We start from the raw sequence: 15,895 nt of genomic DNA on the forward strand, positions 1-15,895 counted from the left end.
ATGATCACCTTTCTTAGTGTTTCTCTTCTCTAAGGTGAACTGCCATGCTTGGGAGAGGGAAGGAGCCTTCAACTCTGTTGGTGGGCCTGGATCTGCTCCTCCTCCTTCCTAAACCCTTGCTTCTCAGAACTAATTCCTGCAGGTTTCTTCTTCCCTGGTCTTCATGCTTCCTATACCCCACTGTCTGTTGGACATGGTTATTCCCACTCCATCTGGTTTAGAGGGCACAGATCCAATTATGTTCCTCTGATCTCCAGTCAGGGAAGCCAAGATCCAAGAAGGAAAACAGATGAGGAAATGAAAGGAGGGGCACGAGAAAGGGAGTCATGTGCTCTGTGGACCATAGCCGAAGGAGGGAGGGATAAGACATGAAGAGAACCTAAGAAAAAGCAGAAACACCAAAGGCCTCTTGGGCAATAAATAAAGTGAGAAAAAAACAGCATCTACCTACAAAAGGGGAAAGGTGTCAGGGTAGAAGTAGGCTCAGAAGCAGTTGATAAAGAATGGACTTAAATGTGCACATCCAGCAAACAAGAAAGGAGTAAACACTAGAAGGAATCGTGGGTAGACTGAGGAAGGAGGCCCTCAGAGGAAAGGCAGTACCCACCATGGTATAAAGGAACATTGAGGAGCCCTGAGGAATTATCTGCTGACAGTCTCCTTCCTCGTTCAAAGATCAAAGATCCTATGCTCGGGAATAGCAGTCACAGTGTCTGACATTTATTTAGTGCAAGTGACCAGCACGATCTCACAGAGCACAAACCCTCAGCCTCCAACCACAGTAAGTAAAGTCACTCACCCAGTGACAGCTGGTGTGTTCCACCACGTGCCCTGCCCAAGCAGGGAATCCTGGATTCCCAACCACTACCTATCTTCTGAATTTTTAGAGGGGGTCTCCACTTCCCAACCTTAAGTTGACATAGGTCATCACACCCTTCGTAGCCACAAAAGATTCCCCTGGGATACAGCCCTGGGAGTGATGTTCACTCTGTCTGGGCCAGACAGGCCTGAGTAAGATGGACATGTTTCCAGGAGCCATTTCCTCAGTCTCCTCCTTCCCCCTCCTGCTGCTTTACGAATGTGGGCATTCTCTTTGGGTGAGACTTTCCCTGTCTTGTGGTGCTCTGGGTGCTGTGGGCCTCAATGCCCCGCCTGGCCACTGAAACCTGTTGCTGAGAAACACATCAGGGAAAAAATCAAGGCCTTGTGGCCTGGAAAAAAATCTTCAGAAGTAGACTGAGGCCTCCTGTGGCTCTACTCCTGCCCCTCCTCTGGTACTAATGCCCTGGGTCTGGACCACACACTCTGAGGGAAGCTAATTCCTTAAGTGACCACGGGCCACCTCCCCACTCCAGCCTGCCACCACCTGCCACCTCCTTCAGCTAGAAATCACAACAGCTTAGGAGTACCATCGTTCTAAGGCCATAAGTCAGCTGTGTATTTCCATGGGTGGGTAACTCTTCTTTTGCTTCCCCAGGTCAGGGCCACTCTGACAACTCCCCTAACAAGGTAAGCACAGCCAGTTTCACTGGTTCACTTTTTCATGGAAATATCTCTGAGTAGAATGGGTTATTCATGAAGACACCAAAGTGAGACCAGGTTTGGGTCAAAGTTCCTCAATGCAACAGCAAACAAAGATGTGTTGGTAATGACCCCCATGAGTCTACCTCATTGCAAGCATGTGGACTTTGGAATTACCCCCATCTTGTGTTTGAATCATGGCTAAGACTCTTAGTAGCTCTGTGACCCATGGCAAGGAGCTTACCCTTTCTGATCCTCAGTTTTATCATCTGTAAAATGGGCATGCTGCCTACTTCAAAGTGAAGTTGAAGGAATTATGTGAGATACAAATGTAAAGCATCCAGCACAGTACCCAACACATAGAAGGCCTCGATAATTCCCCCTCCTCTACCTTCAGTCTGACTCTGCGCTTACTGTCAAAGGATAATTTCCAGTCTAGTGGATGTGAGGTCTTAGTTTCTTTACTTCGTAATGATTTTCACAAATTTTTCTCCTCTTAACCTTTCAATAGCATACAGATATATACTGAAAAGTGCTTAAATCATAAGTATCTTTAAACAATGTATGAATTTTCCCAAGGTAAACATGCCCATGTAAGCAGCACCAACATCAAGAAACAAAATATGTCATCCTCCCCCAAAAAACCCTCCAGTTACTTTCCTCCAAAGAGTACCCACTATCCTGACTACCAATGCACTTGATTAGTTTTTCCTATTTATGCTCTTACATAAATGAAAGACACAGTATATCCTTATATATGTCTGGCTTCTTTCATTCAAACTTCTTTTGTGAGATTCATCCATATTGTTTGTGTTTTTAGTGTGTTCATTCTCATTGCCATATCATCGTATTCTGTTGTACGGATACTATCATCTCTCTCTTCTAATGATCATTCACAGGGTGTTAGCAAGCAGAGATAGTGGGTGATAAAAGTCCTTCTCTAAAGCCCAAAGTTTCAAAGTGGTGATAGCACGTGGTACTGAATCACACTAGACCAGGTGAGGGCCTGACCTGTGACACTGATTTAACGGACCACTGCTCCTGCCTTTCAGGTCGATGAAGTTGCATATTCTTCCCTGAACTTCAACGCCCAGCAATCAAAGAAACCAACTTTACTTTCCACATCTCCATCAGCCACAAAAAGAGTGTATTCAGAAGCAAAAAAGAAGTAACACAAGCTGCCCTGTTTGCTGCACTGCGGACTTATTCCAAGCTTCTCATCCCCATCACTAGAAGGATCCCTTTACCCTCAATGAAAAAAGGAAGAAGGCTCTTCCTTCCCCTTAAATTCCAAATGAGGCATCTCCAGGCTGCCCGCTCACAGCCCCTCCCTTCAGTGTCAATATATGAAAAGGTACATCCAGGAATCTGTAGGAAACCAAACCTTTCTGGTCTTTGAAATTTGGCAAAGCAGACCTCAGGAGAGAGTTGCCAGAACCTCTCACCCCTCCCCCTGTCCTGACCTAGACTAGTTTTAAACTTACCTATTCAGAGCACACTCACCTTTCCACCACAATCCTGTCCTGAATCCAATTTGAATTTGCCGTAACCTTGAGAGTTATGTCCTTATCCACTGAAATGCATATGCCAGAAAAGAACAGAGAAAGAATAAAAGTAAAAGCTTCCCCTGTCTCTCCAAAGCCCAGGGTGAACCCACCAGACACAGGAAAACAAATATAGAACCAATTCTAAACTGGGAAATTCTACAACTTTGTCCACAGTCAGGATTGTCTACCTGTAGGACCAGGTCCTAAACACCTTGCTGCTTAGCTGGAATACCACCTAAGCCCTTTGTCAACCTTGTCTTCAGAGAACCCATTAGAAGCAACTAGGAAAACTATTTGCCAAGGTCCATAGGTGAGGCCTAATGGAAAATGAAAAAAAAAAAAATGTACGCACGGTTTAACCACTTTATGGGCTTTATTCAAGTAAATGCCCACAGAAGGAGGGGTTACAGCTTTAGGGAGCAGTCAGTTGTTAAAAGAGACAATCTGCTGGGAATTTGTAAAAGGAATCAGAGAACTATCCTTCAGAGATTATAGAAATAATTGTTAAAGAGTGCACAATTTGGGAAATTGGGTTTTCTCTGAGACATTCTGCCATTTTAATTTTTATAACTGCTTATTTATAGGAAAGGAGTTATTTTTTTTAGCTTAGCTGTGTAAGCCAATCTGTGTACCTTAGGTGAAAGAAGCCACCAAAATCCCTCGAGTTCCCTTGGCCAGGTGCTCCTCAAGGCTTCTATGTCAGGGGCTCCAAATAGAAAACAAGAAGCCATTTTCCTCCTTCATGGCTGGAAATGGATCTAACTCAGTTTCCAAGCTTCTCAGGCCAATCACCAGCCACAGTTCTATCCCATGTGTCTGCCTTTGCATGTTCTGTCTGTGTGCCCCACTCACTTTCTCAGGAAACCTGGGCCCCTGCGAAGGAGCATTTGGTCCTTGAGAAGTGGGAGCACCATGAAGGGAACACTATCACTCATGCCATTGGCACTGTTTACAACCCAGAAAGCTGCACTGGTGCTGATGCTCCTTAGGACACAAGGGGAATATTATAAATGGGCCCTAGGATTCTTGAACAGCCTCTGAAATTTGTTTTCTCTCATGGGGTCTGTGACTCTTAGGATAAAAGGAAGGGCAGGAGAAGGAGAGACAAATGTACTTCCCACCCAGCCTTCTACGCAGATGGAATCTCTTTGGGGCTTTTGAGAGAAATGTTTTATTCAATACTGATTACTTGATCTCATGCTGTGTCTGAGAGGCCCCCTCAAAGAGGGTGACCTAGGAGTTCTCTGTACTCAGGTATCTCTTTCAGGGTTTTCTAACCCTGATGCAGACTGTATATACCTCCCCCTCATCCACGCTATTCTGTTATTTAATTTTGCTTGGCTAAGGCTGCTTAGGAATTATTTGTAAAATATGCTCTATACTTACAATAAAAATTATATATTGGACATCAACATGCTGCCTCACAGTTTAAACTACTTTACACAATGTCTTCTTTACAGGCAGAAGAAAGAGAAATTGTTTAACTGGGCGTCAGAGTAAGCTATTTCTAAGTCTACAGGTATTTGATCTAGTGATCAGAGAAGTAGCTAAATTCATTTGCACACCTGCTAACAAAGTGGGTCTATCTAGAACCAACAGGCCACAGCTCCAACCTATCTGGAGAAAATGTCTGTCTTTCTCCCAGAAAGAAGATGATTTCATGAGGAAGATTTCAACCAGCCTCTTTCTTAGGGACAAATAACATGTCCCACACAGGTGGCTTCAGTGAATCAAATGCAGCAACACAGCTTTCACTCACAAGAGTCTCCACAGGTTCAGTCATATAGAAATCTCTCTAGCACCTTCTATCTTCCTTGTCCCCAGATCCTTTGTTCTGCCCCCTCAGAGGATCAGATCTCCTCTGAACTGAATAACTTTCCTTTATTAATTCCACTAAGTATTAACCTATTATCTCATTCCTTCACTTCCAAGCATTTGAAACATGTGTGCTGTCTTTCCCCTTCCTCATCACCTCATTTCTCCAGGGCCTCTGCCGTAGTGCCTCCAGACACAAGACTGCTGGAAGCAGCATAAAATCAGTATCCATCTCTTGGCCAAAATTGAAAGGTATTTTCAGCATCTTCACATTGTTCACTTTTGCAACATCTAAGACCACAGATAACTTTTTCCTTCTTGGACGCTCTCCTCCTCCCATCCACAGCCAATACACTGCACCCCCACACCAGATTTAGTACTCAGACCCTACATGTCTCCCCGCACCACCCTCTTTTCACAGCTTAATGACCTTTCTGCAGATGCCTCCTACATCTCTATCTCTAGCACCTCATATTTCCCAGAACTCAAGACTCTCGCATCCAAATACCTTCTGAAATTACTCCTCATTTAAACTGGCTTTGCCCCACAGCTCACTCATTTCCCTCAGTGACACCACTGTTTCCTCATGCCTTGCTCTTTTGTTTCACAGATTCAACACATCAGCAAAGCCTGTTGATTCTTTTTTAGCTCTCAGTTGTGTCGTTCTCCCCATTCCCATAAACCTTAATAACCCAGGCCCTCGACAACTCTGCTGCTGGAAGCAGAGCTTTACTTCTTGTCTCTGGTCTCTCTCCTGAAATGTTCCTTGCATACTATTGCCTCATTATCTTCCTAAAAACTGGTTCACTCTCCTACTCAAGAATCTACAGTGACCTACCCTGGCCTACCAGGTAAGTTCACATTTCTTCCTGTTTAGTAACATTTCTTACTTTCTTTACCACTACTCTCTAGTATAATTCCTCCATTGTAATTAGATCTGTCTCCTTACCCATCCCTGCCCCTCCACCCCATATACACATATAATTCTTAGTCCCAAAGACATGGCTGAAAAAACAAACACCAAACAGGGCAATGTTCTCCCTGTTCTCTCACAGAGGAGTTACCCACACCCGTCATCACAAGCAACAACTCCAACCCCGGGGAGGACGAGGACCCTGTAGCATTAACGTATGAACCTGAGACTCAGGACACAACCTACCTGTGATTGAGAATCTTTTCCTGATGACTAGTTCCTGTGTTCATGAAATCCTATTGAGCACCTACTGTGCTACAAGTCTCAGTGTTAGATTCCATGAAAGATACAGAAATGAGAAAGGCAGAGTCCCTATCCCAGAGAACATAGAGCCTAAGACAGGAGATAAGACATGGGAAGTTATTATAATACAAAGATACAAAGGGTTAAATGCCACAGGAGAAGGCAGAGAAATCCAATAGGAAATATGGTACACTTAGAATGACTGGGAAAATTTTAAAAACAACTGATACTCAGACCCCACCCACACATCCCAATTTAATTGGTGTTGGGTGGAACCCAGCCAATGGTAATTTTTTAAAGCTTCCCAGATACTTTTAATGTGTAGGCAGGATGGAGGACCTATGATATAACAGGTCAGACTTGAGCCTAGGAGCAGTGGTTTTTAGCTAAGAGTATGAATCAGAATTACCCAGAATACTTTTTCAACATACCCAATAAGTCTATAAACTGTCCCTGAAGAAGCTGATACAGTATGTCTGGACTGAGATTTGGGCTTGCATGTTTTTTTTTTTTTTTTTTTTTTTTTTTTGTGAGGAGATCAGCCCTGAGCTAACATCCGCCAATCCTCCTCTTTTTTCGCTGAGGAAGACGGCCCTGGGCTAACATCGGTGCCCATCTTCCTCCACTTTATATGGGACGCCGCCACAGCATGGCTTACCAAGCAGTGCGTCGGTGCGCGCCCGGGATCCGAACCAGCGAACCCCGGGCCGCCGCGGCGGAGCGCGCGCACTTAACCGCTTGCGCCACCGGGCCGGCCCCTGGGCTTGCATGTTTTGAAAAACTCCCACGTGACTCACATATATTTTATGTTAGGAAACACTGACCTAAAACAGGTAGGATTGAAAAATTGGGGAGGTGGGAGAACATTCCATGATATGGGCATGAGATGAAAAATATATTCCGCAAGGCACAAAGAATTACTCAAAAAGAAATTATTGGAAAATAGCTAAACTTTAAAAGTTGATTGTATCAAGTGTTGTGAGAAAGAAAAACAAGTAACATTCTTACACATTGCTGGTGAAAATATAAAATGACACAACCACTCTGGAAAAGAGTTTGGCATTTTCATGTAAAGTTAAATATGCTTATACAGTGCAGCAATCCCACTCCTAGGTATTTACCCAAGAGAAATGAAAATAGATATCCACACAGAGATATCCACATAGATATCCACATTACAGAGAGTTATAAACGAATGTTCATAGCAGCATTATTCACAGTAGCCAAAAAGGGGAAACAACGCAAATATCCCTCAACATGTGGCTGTTACGATAAACAGATTGTGCATATCCATAAGATGGAATACTAATTAGCAATAAGAAGGGCACAAACTATTGCTAAAAGAAGATAGATTAATTTTCAAACATTATGCTGTGCAAAATGTTTGCAGACACAAAGGAGCACATACGATAAGATGCCATTTAAATGAAATTCAAGAGTAGGCAATAGTAATTAATGGTGTTAGAATTCCCCCAAGCAGGTAGAATTAACTACAAAAGTACACAAGGGAGTGTTCTGGGCTGATGGAAATGTTCTACATCTCAATGCAGGTGGTGATTACGCGGGTGTATACATTTACCGAAAACCAAATTGTACACTTAAGATCTGTATGCATTTCAATGTATTTTAATTTTATCTCAATTTATAAAAATAAAATAAGCAAAGGAGCAGCTAATTCAATCTATCAGGTACAAAGCACTTATATTTTCTATTTTTGCAAAACAAATTACTACAAATTTATTAGCTTAAAACAACACCCTTTTATTAGCTCAGAGAATTCAGTTCCTCGAAGTTATAAGACTGAGGTCCCCATTGTCCTGCTAGGGACCACTCTCAGCTACTAGAGGCTGTTCTCAGGTCCTACCCATGATGCCCCCTCCATCTCAGCAATGGAGAACATCCCTTAAATTGAATACCTCTCATACTTCTAATCTCTCTGATTTCCCTTCTGAGACCAGCTGGAAAAAACTGTCTGCTTTTAAAGGGCTATATGATTAGATTAATCCCACTCAGAAAATCTCTCTTTTTGTTAAACTCAAAGTCAAGTGTTTAGTAACCCTAGTTATAACTGCAAAATCCCTTTGCCACATAAGGTAACACAATCACAAGCATGATATCTCATCATATTCACAGTCTGGGATTAGGGATAAATCTTGGGGTACCATCTTAGAACTCTGCCTACCACAGCACTGTATGAAAGCTGTCCATGCTTTCAAGGAGCTCCTTCAGGGTCCCGGTTTGAAGATATAGCAAAAAAGCCAAACATGGTCAGTCTAAACTCAAAGTGAGACAATAAGAGACTAAGGACAAAAAACAGAGACAAGAAAGCAAGGGCCCATGTCCTTCTAGCCTGTGAATGTCTGAGTCACAGACACACTCATTGCTCTCAAACATCTAGTAATGTTCTAAGGTACTGATGGTAGCTAGCATCTTCGTTAAATCCTAACTAAAGTTATCGGAAACCCAAAGCCATCCCAAGAAACCAACCACAAATGATAGTAGGTAACACTATTCCAACCAGGACATTTTATAGATTTCTGATGATTCATTCATTCAACATACATTTATTGAGGATTTTCTCTATGTCAAGCATTAAGCCTGGTACTGAGCAAAACATGAAGATTAAAAAGTAAAGACTTTCTTTGGATCTTTCTTCAAACAACTCTGCTGTAAAAAAAAAGTGTGGGGGGAACATAGGAAGAAATAAAGGAATAAAGAAAAATGGGAAGGTAAGGTAAAAAAAAATTATGAGATAATTGCAGAAATTTGAACACCAAATATGATATTGAGGAAGTATTAATTTTTAGTGTGATAATGGTAATATGGTTATGTTTTTTTAAAGGCCCTGATATTTTAGTAAATATTTACAGATAAAATCATTTGACACCTGGCATTTGCTCCAAAATAATCCACGTTTGGAGAGGGAAGTATAGATGAAACAAGATTGGTTATGAAATAATTGCTGAAGTTGCGGGATGAGTACGTGTAGATTCATTATCATTAGCTCAACTTTTGCACATACTTGAAATTTTCCAGGAAAAAAAAGTCATTGCTCTCCAGAAGCTTCTAATAGAACGAGTCAGGTATTCAAACAAAAAGAATACTCTGTAGTTAAACAAAATAAACACAAAGTGCTGCTCAAGCTCCTAGGACAGTGACTGCCCTGGGGTAGGCAGAAGGAGTCAGAAAAGATGTCACAGGAGCCTCCCCCTTGACCAGCATTTTGAAGGAAGAGTGCCCCAGGCACAAGGGCAGCCCAGCAGTGCACAGGCACACAGATGGGCAGTGGCAGAGCTTCTGCACACTCTCTGGGTGACTTACAAGAGGTCATATTACCTAACCTACTGTTCCAGAGCCAGGTTACCTACACTGGAGTTCCTGCTCCTGAATCCCCACTGTGAGATTTCAGGAAAGCTATTTGTAATGTCTCTGAGCCTCAGATTCTTTACCTGTAAAATGCGGGTTATAATACAAGCTTCACAGGCTGTTGTCAGGAGGCAATGGGTTAACCCGAGTGTAAAACATCTAGAAGACAGTGGGTGAGCAATAAATGTTAGCTGTTAGTAGTGGCAGCAGTATCCCAGCCCACAATACCACACATTTTGAAAATCTCATCTAATTCCTATTTGTCACTTATCCTCTCTTTGTTAGACTGTACACCTGTAAAGTAGGGACTGTGTCTTACTCATCTCTATATCCCCAGAACCCAGCCTAAGGCCACGCCCACAATAGGCACTGATCAGGCAGCGCTTATTTCAGGCAGTGGGGGAGGGACCACCAGAAGCCTCTGTCTAGCCCCCTCACAATTTGTCTATGGATTATACCCTCAATTCCTACAATTCTTTGGCTTCCTTTAGCTTCCTTTCCTGTTTCCACCTCCTCTCTTACTCTGCTCCAGAGATGTGCATTCACTAACGGTATGCACTAATTAGCAATTCACTAATCATAAGAAGCAGTTAGTTAATTGTGGCTCAAATCAGCTAATACGCCCACTCCCCCAACTGCAGCTTTCCTGGGTACCTCCATCAGACAGCCCTGTGTGGTCCAGCGGTGGGGTGGAGCGGGAGTGGAAATGGGCAGAAACAGACACTAAATTCTCCCACTTCCATTTTTTTTTTTGGGGGGGGGAGGAAGATCAGCCCTGAGCTAACATCTATTGCCAATCCTCCTCCTTTTTCTCCCCAAAGCCCCAGTAGATAGTTGTATGTCATAGCTGCACATCCTTCTAGTTGCTGTATGTGGGACGCGGCCTCAGCATGGCCGGGAGGAGTGGTGCGTTGGTGCGTGCCGGGATCCAAACCCGGGCCACCAGTGGCGGAGCGCGCGCACTTAACCGCTAAGCCACGGGGCCCTCCCACTTCCATTTAAACCCAAGAAGGGCTATGTTATCCGACACAGGAGAATTAGACTTTGAACATTCATTGGCTACTTTACATTAGACAGAGACATTTGATTAATGTCAATTCTTCAAAGAACCAGCTGTACAACTTGCCCATCATTAACTAACAAATTAAAGAGCAAGAGCTATTAGTGCTGCATGTGTTCGTGAGCTTATTCTCTAAAGCAACCTCTGATCTCAAGAATCCGAAGGCCTCCATATGACCCAACAATTCCACTCCCTGGTATAAACCCAAGAGAAATGAAAACATGTGACCACACAAGAACTTGTGCACAAATGTTCAAGAGCAGCATTATTTGTAACAGTCAAAATGTGGAAATGACCCAAATGTCCATCAACTGATGAATGAATAAACAAAATGGGGTCTACGATGGAATATTATTTGGCAATAAAAAGAAATAAAGTACTGATACATGACACAACATGGAATAATCTTGAAAACATTATGCCAAGTGAAAGAAGACAGTTACAAGGCCACATATTGTATGATTGCATTTATATGAAGTATCCAGAATAAGCAAAGTCATAGAGACAAAAAGTAGATTAGCGGTTTCCAGGGGATGGAGGGAGGAGATGTTGGGGAAGGATTGGAATGAAGAATGATTGCTAATGGGTATGGGGCTTCTTGTTGGGGTGATCAAAATGTTCTAAAATTCATTGTGGTGATGGTTGCACAATTCTGTGAATAGATTAAAAACCATCGAATTATACATTTTAAATGGATGAATTGTATGGTATATGAATTATAGCTCAGTAAAGCTGTTATTTAAAAAAGGGTAGAGGGGCCGGCCCCGTGGCTTAGCGGTTAAGTGCGCGCACTCCGCTGCTGGCGGCCCGGGGTTCGGATCCCGGGCGTGCACCAGCGCACCGCTTCTCTGGCCATGCTGAGGCCGCGTCCCACATACAGCAACTAGAAGGATTTGCAACTATGACATACAACTATCTACTGGGGCTTTGGGGGGAAAATAAATAAATAAATAAAAGGGTAGCATCTTAAGACCTAGATAAAGGCTGTGTCAACCGGCTGGGGGTTAAGTTTAGCTATACTATCCCATAAGCCCATTAAGACCCATAGCCAGATTGTAAAATGGCAAAAATCTGAACTTTTGCTTAATTTTTTAAAAAAAACTGACATCAAGTGGTTGACTTTATTTCTGCTCTCTCCCTACAAGCTCTGCACCACCTCTTCAATTGCTTTAATGAGAAACGTGTCCAGAGTTACTAGGATAAATCATTCATTGATATCACAAATATTTACTGAGAATCTATTATGTGACAAGTACTTTTCTAGGCCCCAGGAATTCTACAATGAGACACGGACACCCTGCCTACAACATGCTTACAGTACATTCACCAGGCTGTCTCAGGAGAGCATGGTAAGTTCTACAAAAGGGGTGAGCACTGGGCACTTCAGGATCATAATCTGGGGTTAGTGTATTAGCATAGGATCACAGAAGAAGTAATGTTTAAACCAAGACCTGAAGGATGACTGAAATTGACAGGAAAATAAAGAGGCACGCCAGGAGTGTTCTAGGCAGACAGAGTAAGTACCAAGTCCCGGGCGCTATAGAGAGCAGGGGCATTTAAGGAATTAAAGTAGTTTGGTGACTAGAGCATAAAGTGCAAGAGCTGGGGTGGGATGAGGGGCGGGACTAGCACAGATGAAGCTGCAGAAGACTGAGGTCTTTTAAATTTGTAACACGACAAAAATCTTGTGAGCTTAATAACAGAAAAGAGAACTTAATAACAGAAAAGAGGACTTTAATAATGGAAAAAGATATGATCAGAATATTGTTTGGAAGACCACTCTATCTGCGCTGTGGACCATGAATTAGAGGGAGCATGGAACTACACTGGAGGCCAGGAGGGAAGTCAGAGAGAAGACCATCGCAGTGATAGAAAGAAATGATGGTGGCCTGAACCAGTAGTGTGAGTAAGGTTGGAAATAGGAGTGGACAGGTTAGAGAGATATTTAGGAGGCAGCATTGTCAAGACTCAGTGACTGACTAGCTGAGGGACAGACGAAGGGAGGACTCAAGGATGTGGCCAGGATTCTGGCAGAGATCACTGTGGGTACCAGCCACTAAAAATATTTCTTTTTAAAGAAGCAGGTTTGGAGGTAAGATAAGTTCATTTTTGGGGGCCGGCCCCGTGGCTTAGCCGTTAAGTGCGCGCACTCCGCTACTGGTGGCCCGGGTTCGAATGCTGGGCATGCACCGACGCACCGCTTCTCTGGCCATGCTGAGGTGGCGTCTCACATACAGCAACTAGAAGGATGTGCAACTATGACATACAATTATCTACTGGTGCTTTGGGGGTAAAAAAAAAAAGGAGGAGGATTGGCAATAGATGTTAGCTTAGGGCCGGTCTTCCTCAGCAAAAAGAGGAGGATTGGCATGGATGTTAGCTCAGGGCTGATCTTCCTCACAAAAAAAAAAAAAAGATAAGTTCATTTTTGAACATTCAAAAGCAGATATCCAAAAGACAGTTGAGATATATGACTCAAAAGAGGGCAATTATGAAGCCACAGAGGGCCCAGTGAGTATATATAGAAAGGGAAGAGGGCATAGGACAGAACTCTAAAGACTACGGACACATATGGGATGTGCAGATCAGAGGAGGTGGCCAAACTGAAAAGGAACGGCCAGACCGGTGGGAAGACACAGAGTGAGGGCCATAGCAGCAGCTCCAGAGTTAACAGCGGTCAACAGTGGCAAGTGCCTGTGACATCAGGTAAAACAAGGGTGAGGAGGATTTACTGCATTTGGCAACAACTTCACCGCTGGAGACCTTGGTTAGAGCAATTTTGATTGCAGGACGGGAGGAAAAAATTAACTCTGCAATGCTGAAGAGTAGATGGGAGATAAGTAAAAAGAGACAGTGACTAAAAACAACCCTTTTAAGAAGTTTGTCTATAAAAAGGAAGAGAGTGGTACAGTGGAAGTCAGCAAGAGAAATAGGGTTCAAAAAAGAGATTTTTTTTAATATGACAAGGATATAAATATATTTAAATATTAAAATAGAGAAAGGGAGTTTGTAGTTTTATATTATAATCATGCTCTTTCCCCTAAATTCTCCCTTCCTTCTCACAGGAAACTTGGAAGGAAGATCTACCTTATAATATGCTAGGTGCTAAGTATTTTAAGCCAGAGCAGCTTCCCTGCAGATTTGATTTACCAACAACTTCTCAAACAAGATGTCTCCGATACCTCATTAAAATCTGCTCTCCTACTGGGTCTTTTCTCTCTTTATGGCCACACATGATGTAAGACTACTGATTTTCTCATCATCTTTAAAACAGTCTCTATTCTTCTAAAATAGGCCTTTTAAAACCATTTTAATGGTTAATACTTAATACTTTATAAGTATTTGGTAACTTATAAAGAGGCAATGGACACATGCAAATGTTTGCCCTCTTTCTCTCTTCTTGTATCAGCAGTAGAATCTCCATTGCTCTCTCTGAGGGAGTGCTTATTTGATATTGATCTTAGAGGACCTGTGGTCTCAGAGCTGGAAAAGGGAAGAATCTGTCAAAGCAGTAAGTGCATAGAAGGTGCTGACCCTAAGACTGGCTCCCAGGAAGGTTATCCTGCCTGCCCATTGGGCAATTACTCAAAGATAGCACCCCAACTCTGCCTAAAATTTTCACCCCACTTCATTAAACTATTTGGTATTTCACCCAACTCATTTAGCAAATGATTCTGAGAAGGTTAGAGAACTTTCAACTATACATGAATCACTTGAACAGTCAGACTGCTTTTCCCCCACCCCCTACCTCCAATCTACCACACTGAGCTGGGAGCTTTGATGAGGTGGGGTTGGGAAGAAGACTCAAAAGCAAGGAAAATTTGGGCCTTAAGTGAGGAACAGGATGGGCCTAGGTCAGGTATTACAGTGGAGGGCTAATGGAAGCAGCAAAGTCCTATGTGCCTGAATCTTGGAAAAGGGAGAAGAGTTCAGACGAAAAGCTACCAAAGGTAAGCACCATTTTTAAAGTGTGTCTCATGTTAATCCAGTTCTAGGAAAGGTAGATAAAACTCTTTTCCTTTCTCTGGAATATTTCTAAAATCCAGACCTTAAGTGTATTAGTCAGGGTTCTCCAGGGAAACAGAACCAATAGGATGGATGTATATCTAGATTAGATAGATAGATAGATAGATAGATAGATAGATAGATAGATAGATAGATGATAGATAGATAGACAGATAGATAGACAGATAGATATAAAGAAAGAGAATTATAAGGAATTGGCTCATGTGATTATAGAGGCTGACAAGTCCCAACCTGCAGGGTGAGTCAGAAAGCTAGAGACCCAGGAGAGCCAATGGTGTGGTTCCAGTCCGAAGACCAGCAGGCTCAAGACCCAGGACAGCCAATGTTTCAGTTCAAGTCTGAAGGCAGGAAAAAGCAGATGTCCCAGCTGGAAGGCAGTGTGCAGGAGAAATTCTCTCTTACCCAGAGGAAGGTCAATCTTTTTGTTCTATTCATGCCTTCAACTGATTGGATGAGGTCCACTCACATTAGGAAGGGCAATCTACTTTATTCGGTCTACCAATTTAAATGTTAATCTCACCCAAAACCCCCCACACAAAAACACCCAGAATAAAGTTTGACCAAATATCTGGGCACCCCATGGCCCAAGCAAGTTGACACATAAAATTAACCATCACACTAAGTTAGTAATGCAGTTCAGCCACATCATTCATTCAACATTTAAAGGCACTGTACTACGGAATATGCATAGCTAAACTACTTATATATCATAACTCATATACAACTCCAGTAGATATCATTAAGTACCATGAGGGGGTCTAAAAGTTGAGATGTTTGGGGTGGGGAGAAACTCAACCCATCCTGTTCCTGGGGTTTCCCTCACTAAATTGCCCCACTTTCACCTCATCTTCCCCCTACTCATCGATGCAATTTGTTCTGCACCTTGACAGTCAGAGTGAACTCCCTAAAACACAAATCTGATCATGTCAACGCCCTGCCTAAAATCTAGATGCCACTCTCCATCACCTTAAGGATAAAATCCAGACTTCTTCACCCAGCATGCCATCATCTTCATAATCTGTTCCCTGCTTGTTTCTAACCACCATCCCTCTGTACTTTCTGTCACAACATACTCAGCTCCTTGCAGGTCCCTGAATGTAGATAATCCCTCACATCACTGACTTTGCACATGTTGTTCCCTCTGCCTAGAAGGTCCTTCCCTCAATTTTTACTCCTCCTTTAGAATTTAGTTCTTGAAAAGAAAAGAAAGAGAAAGAAAAAAGCCTTCTCTGACTGGTCTGAACACTTCCACCCTCACCCCAGAATGAGTTAGAACACCTTCCTTTGTGTTCCTATGACACCCATCTGTCTCTCAGTCACAACACATGTCATTCTGTTCTGAAA

This window comes from Diceros bicornis, chromosome 34, assembly GCF_020826845.1.
Source record: "Diceros bicornis minor isolate mBicDic1 chromosome 34, mDicBic1.mat.cur, whole genome shotgun sequence".
In the NCBI taxonomy this organism is placed as follows: Eukaryota; Metazoa; Chordata; class Mammalia; order Perissodactyla; family Rhinocerotidae; genus Diceros; species Diceros bicornis.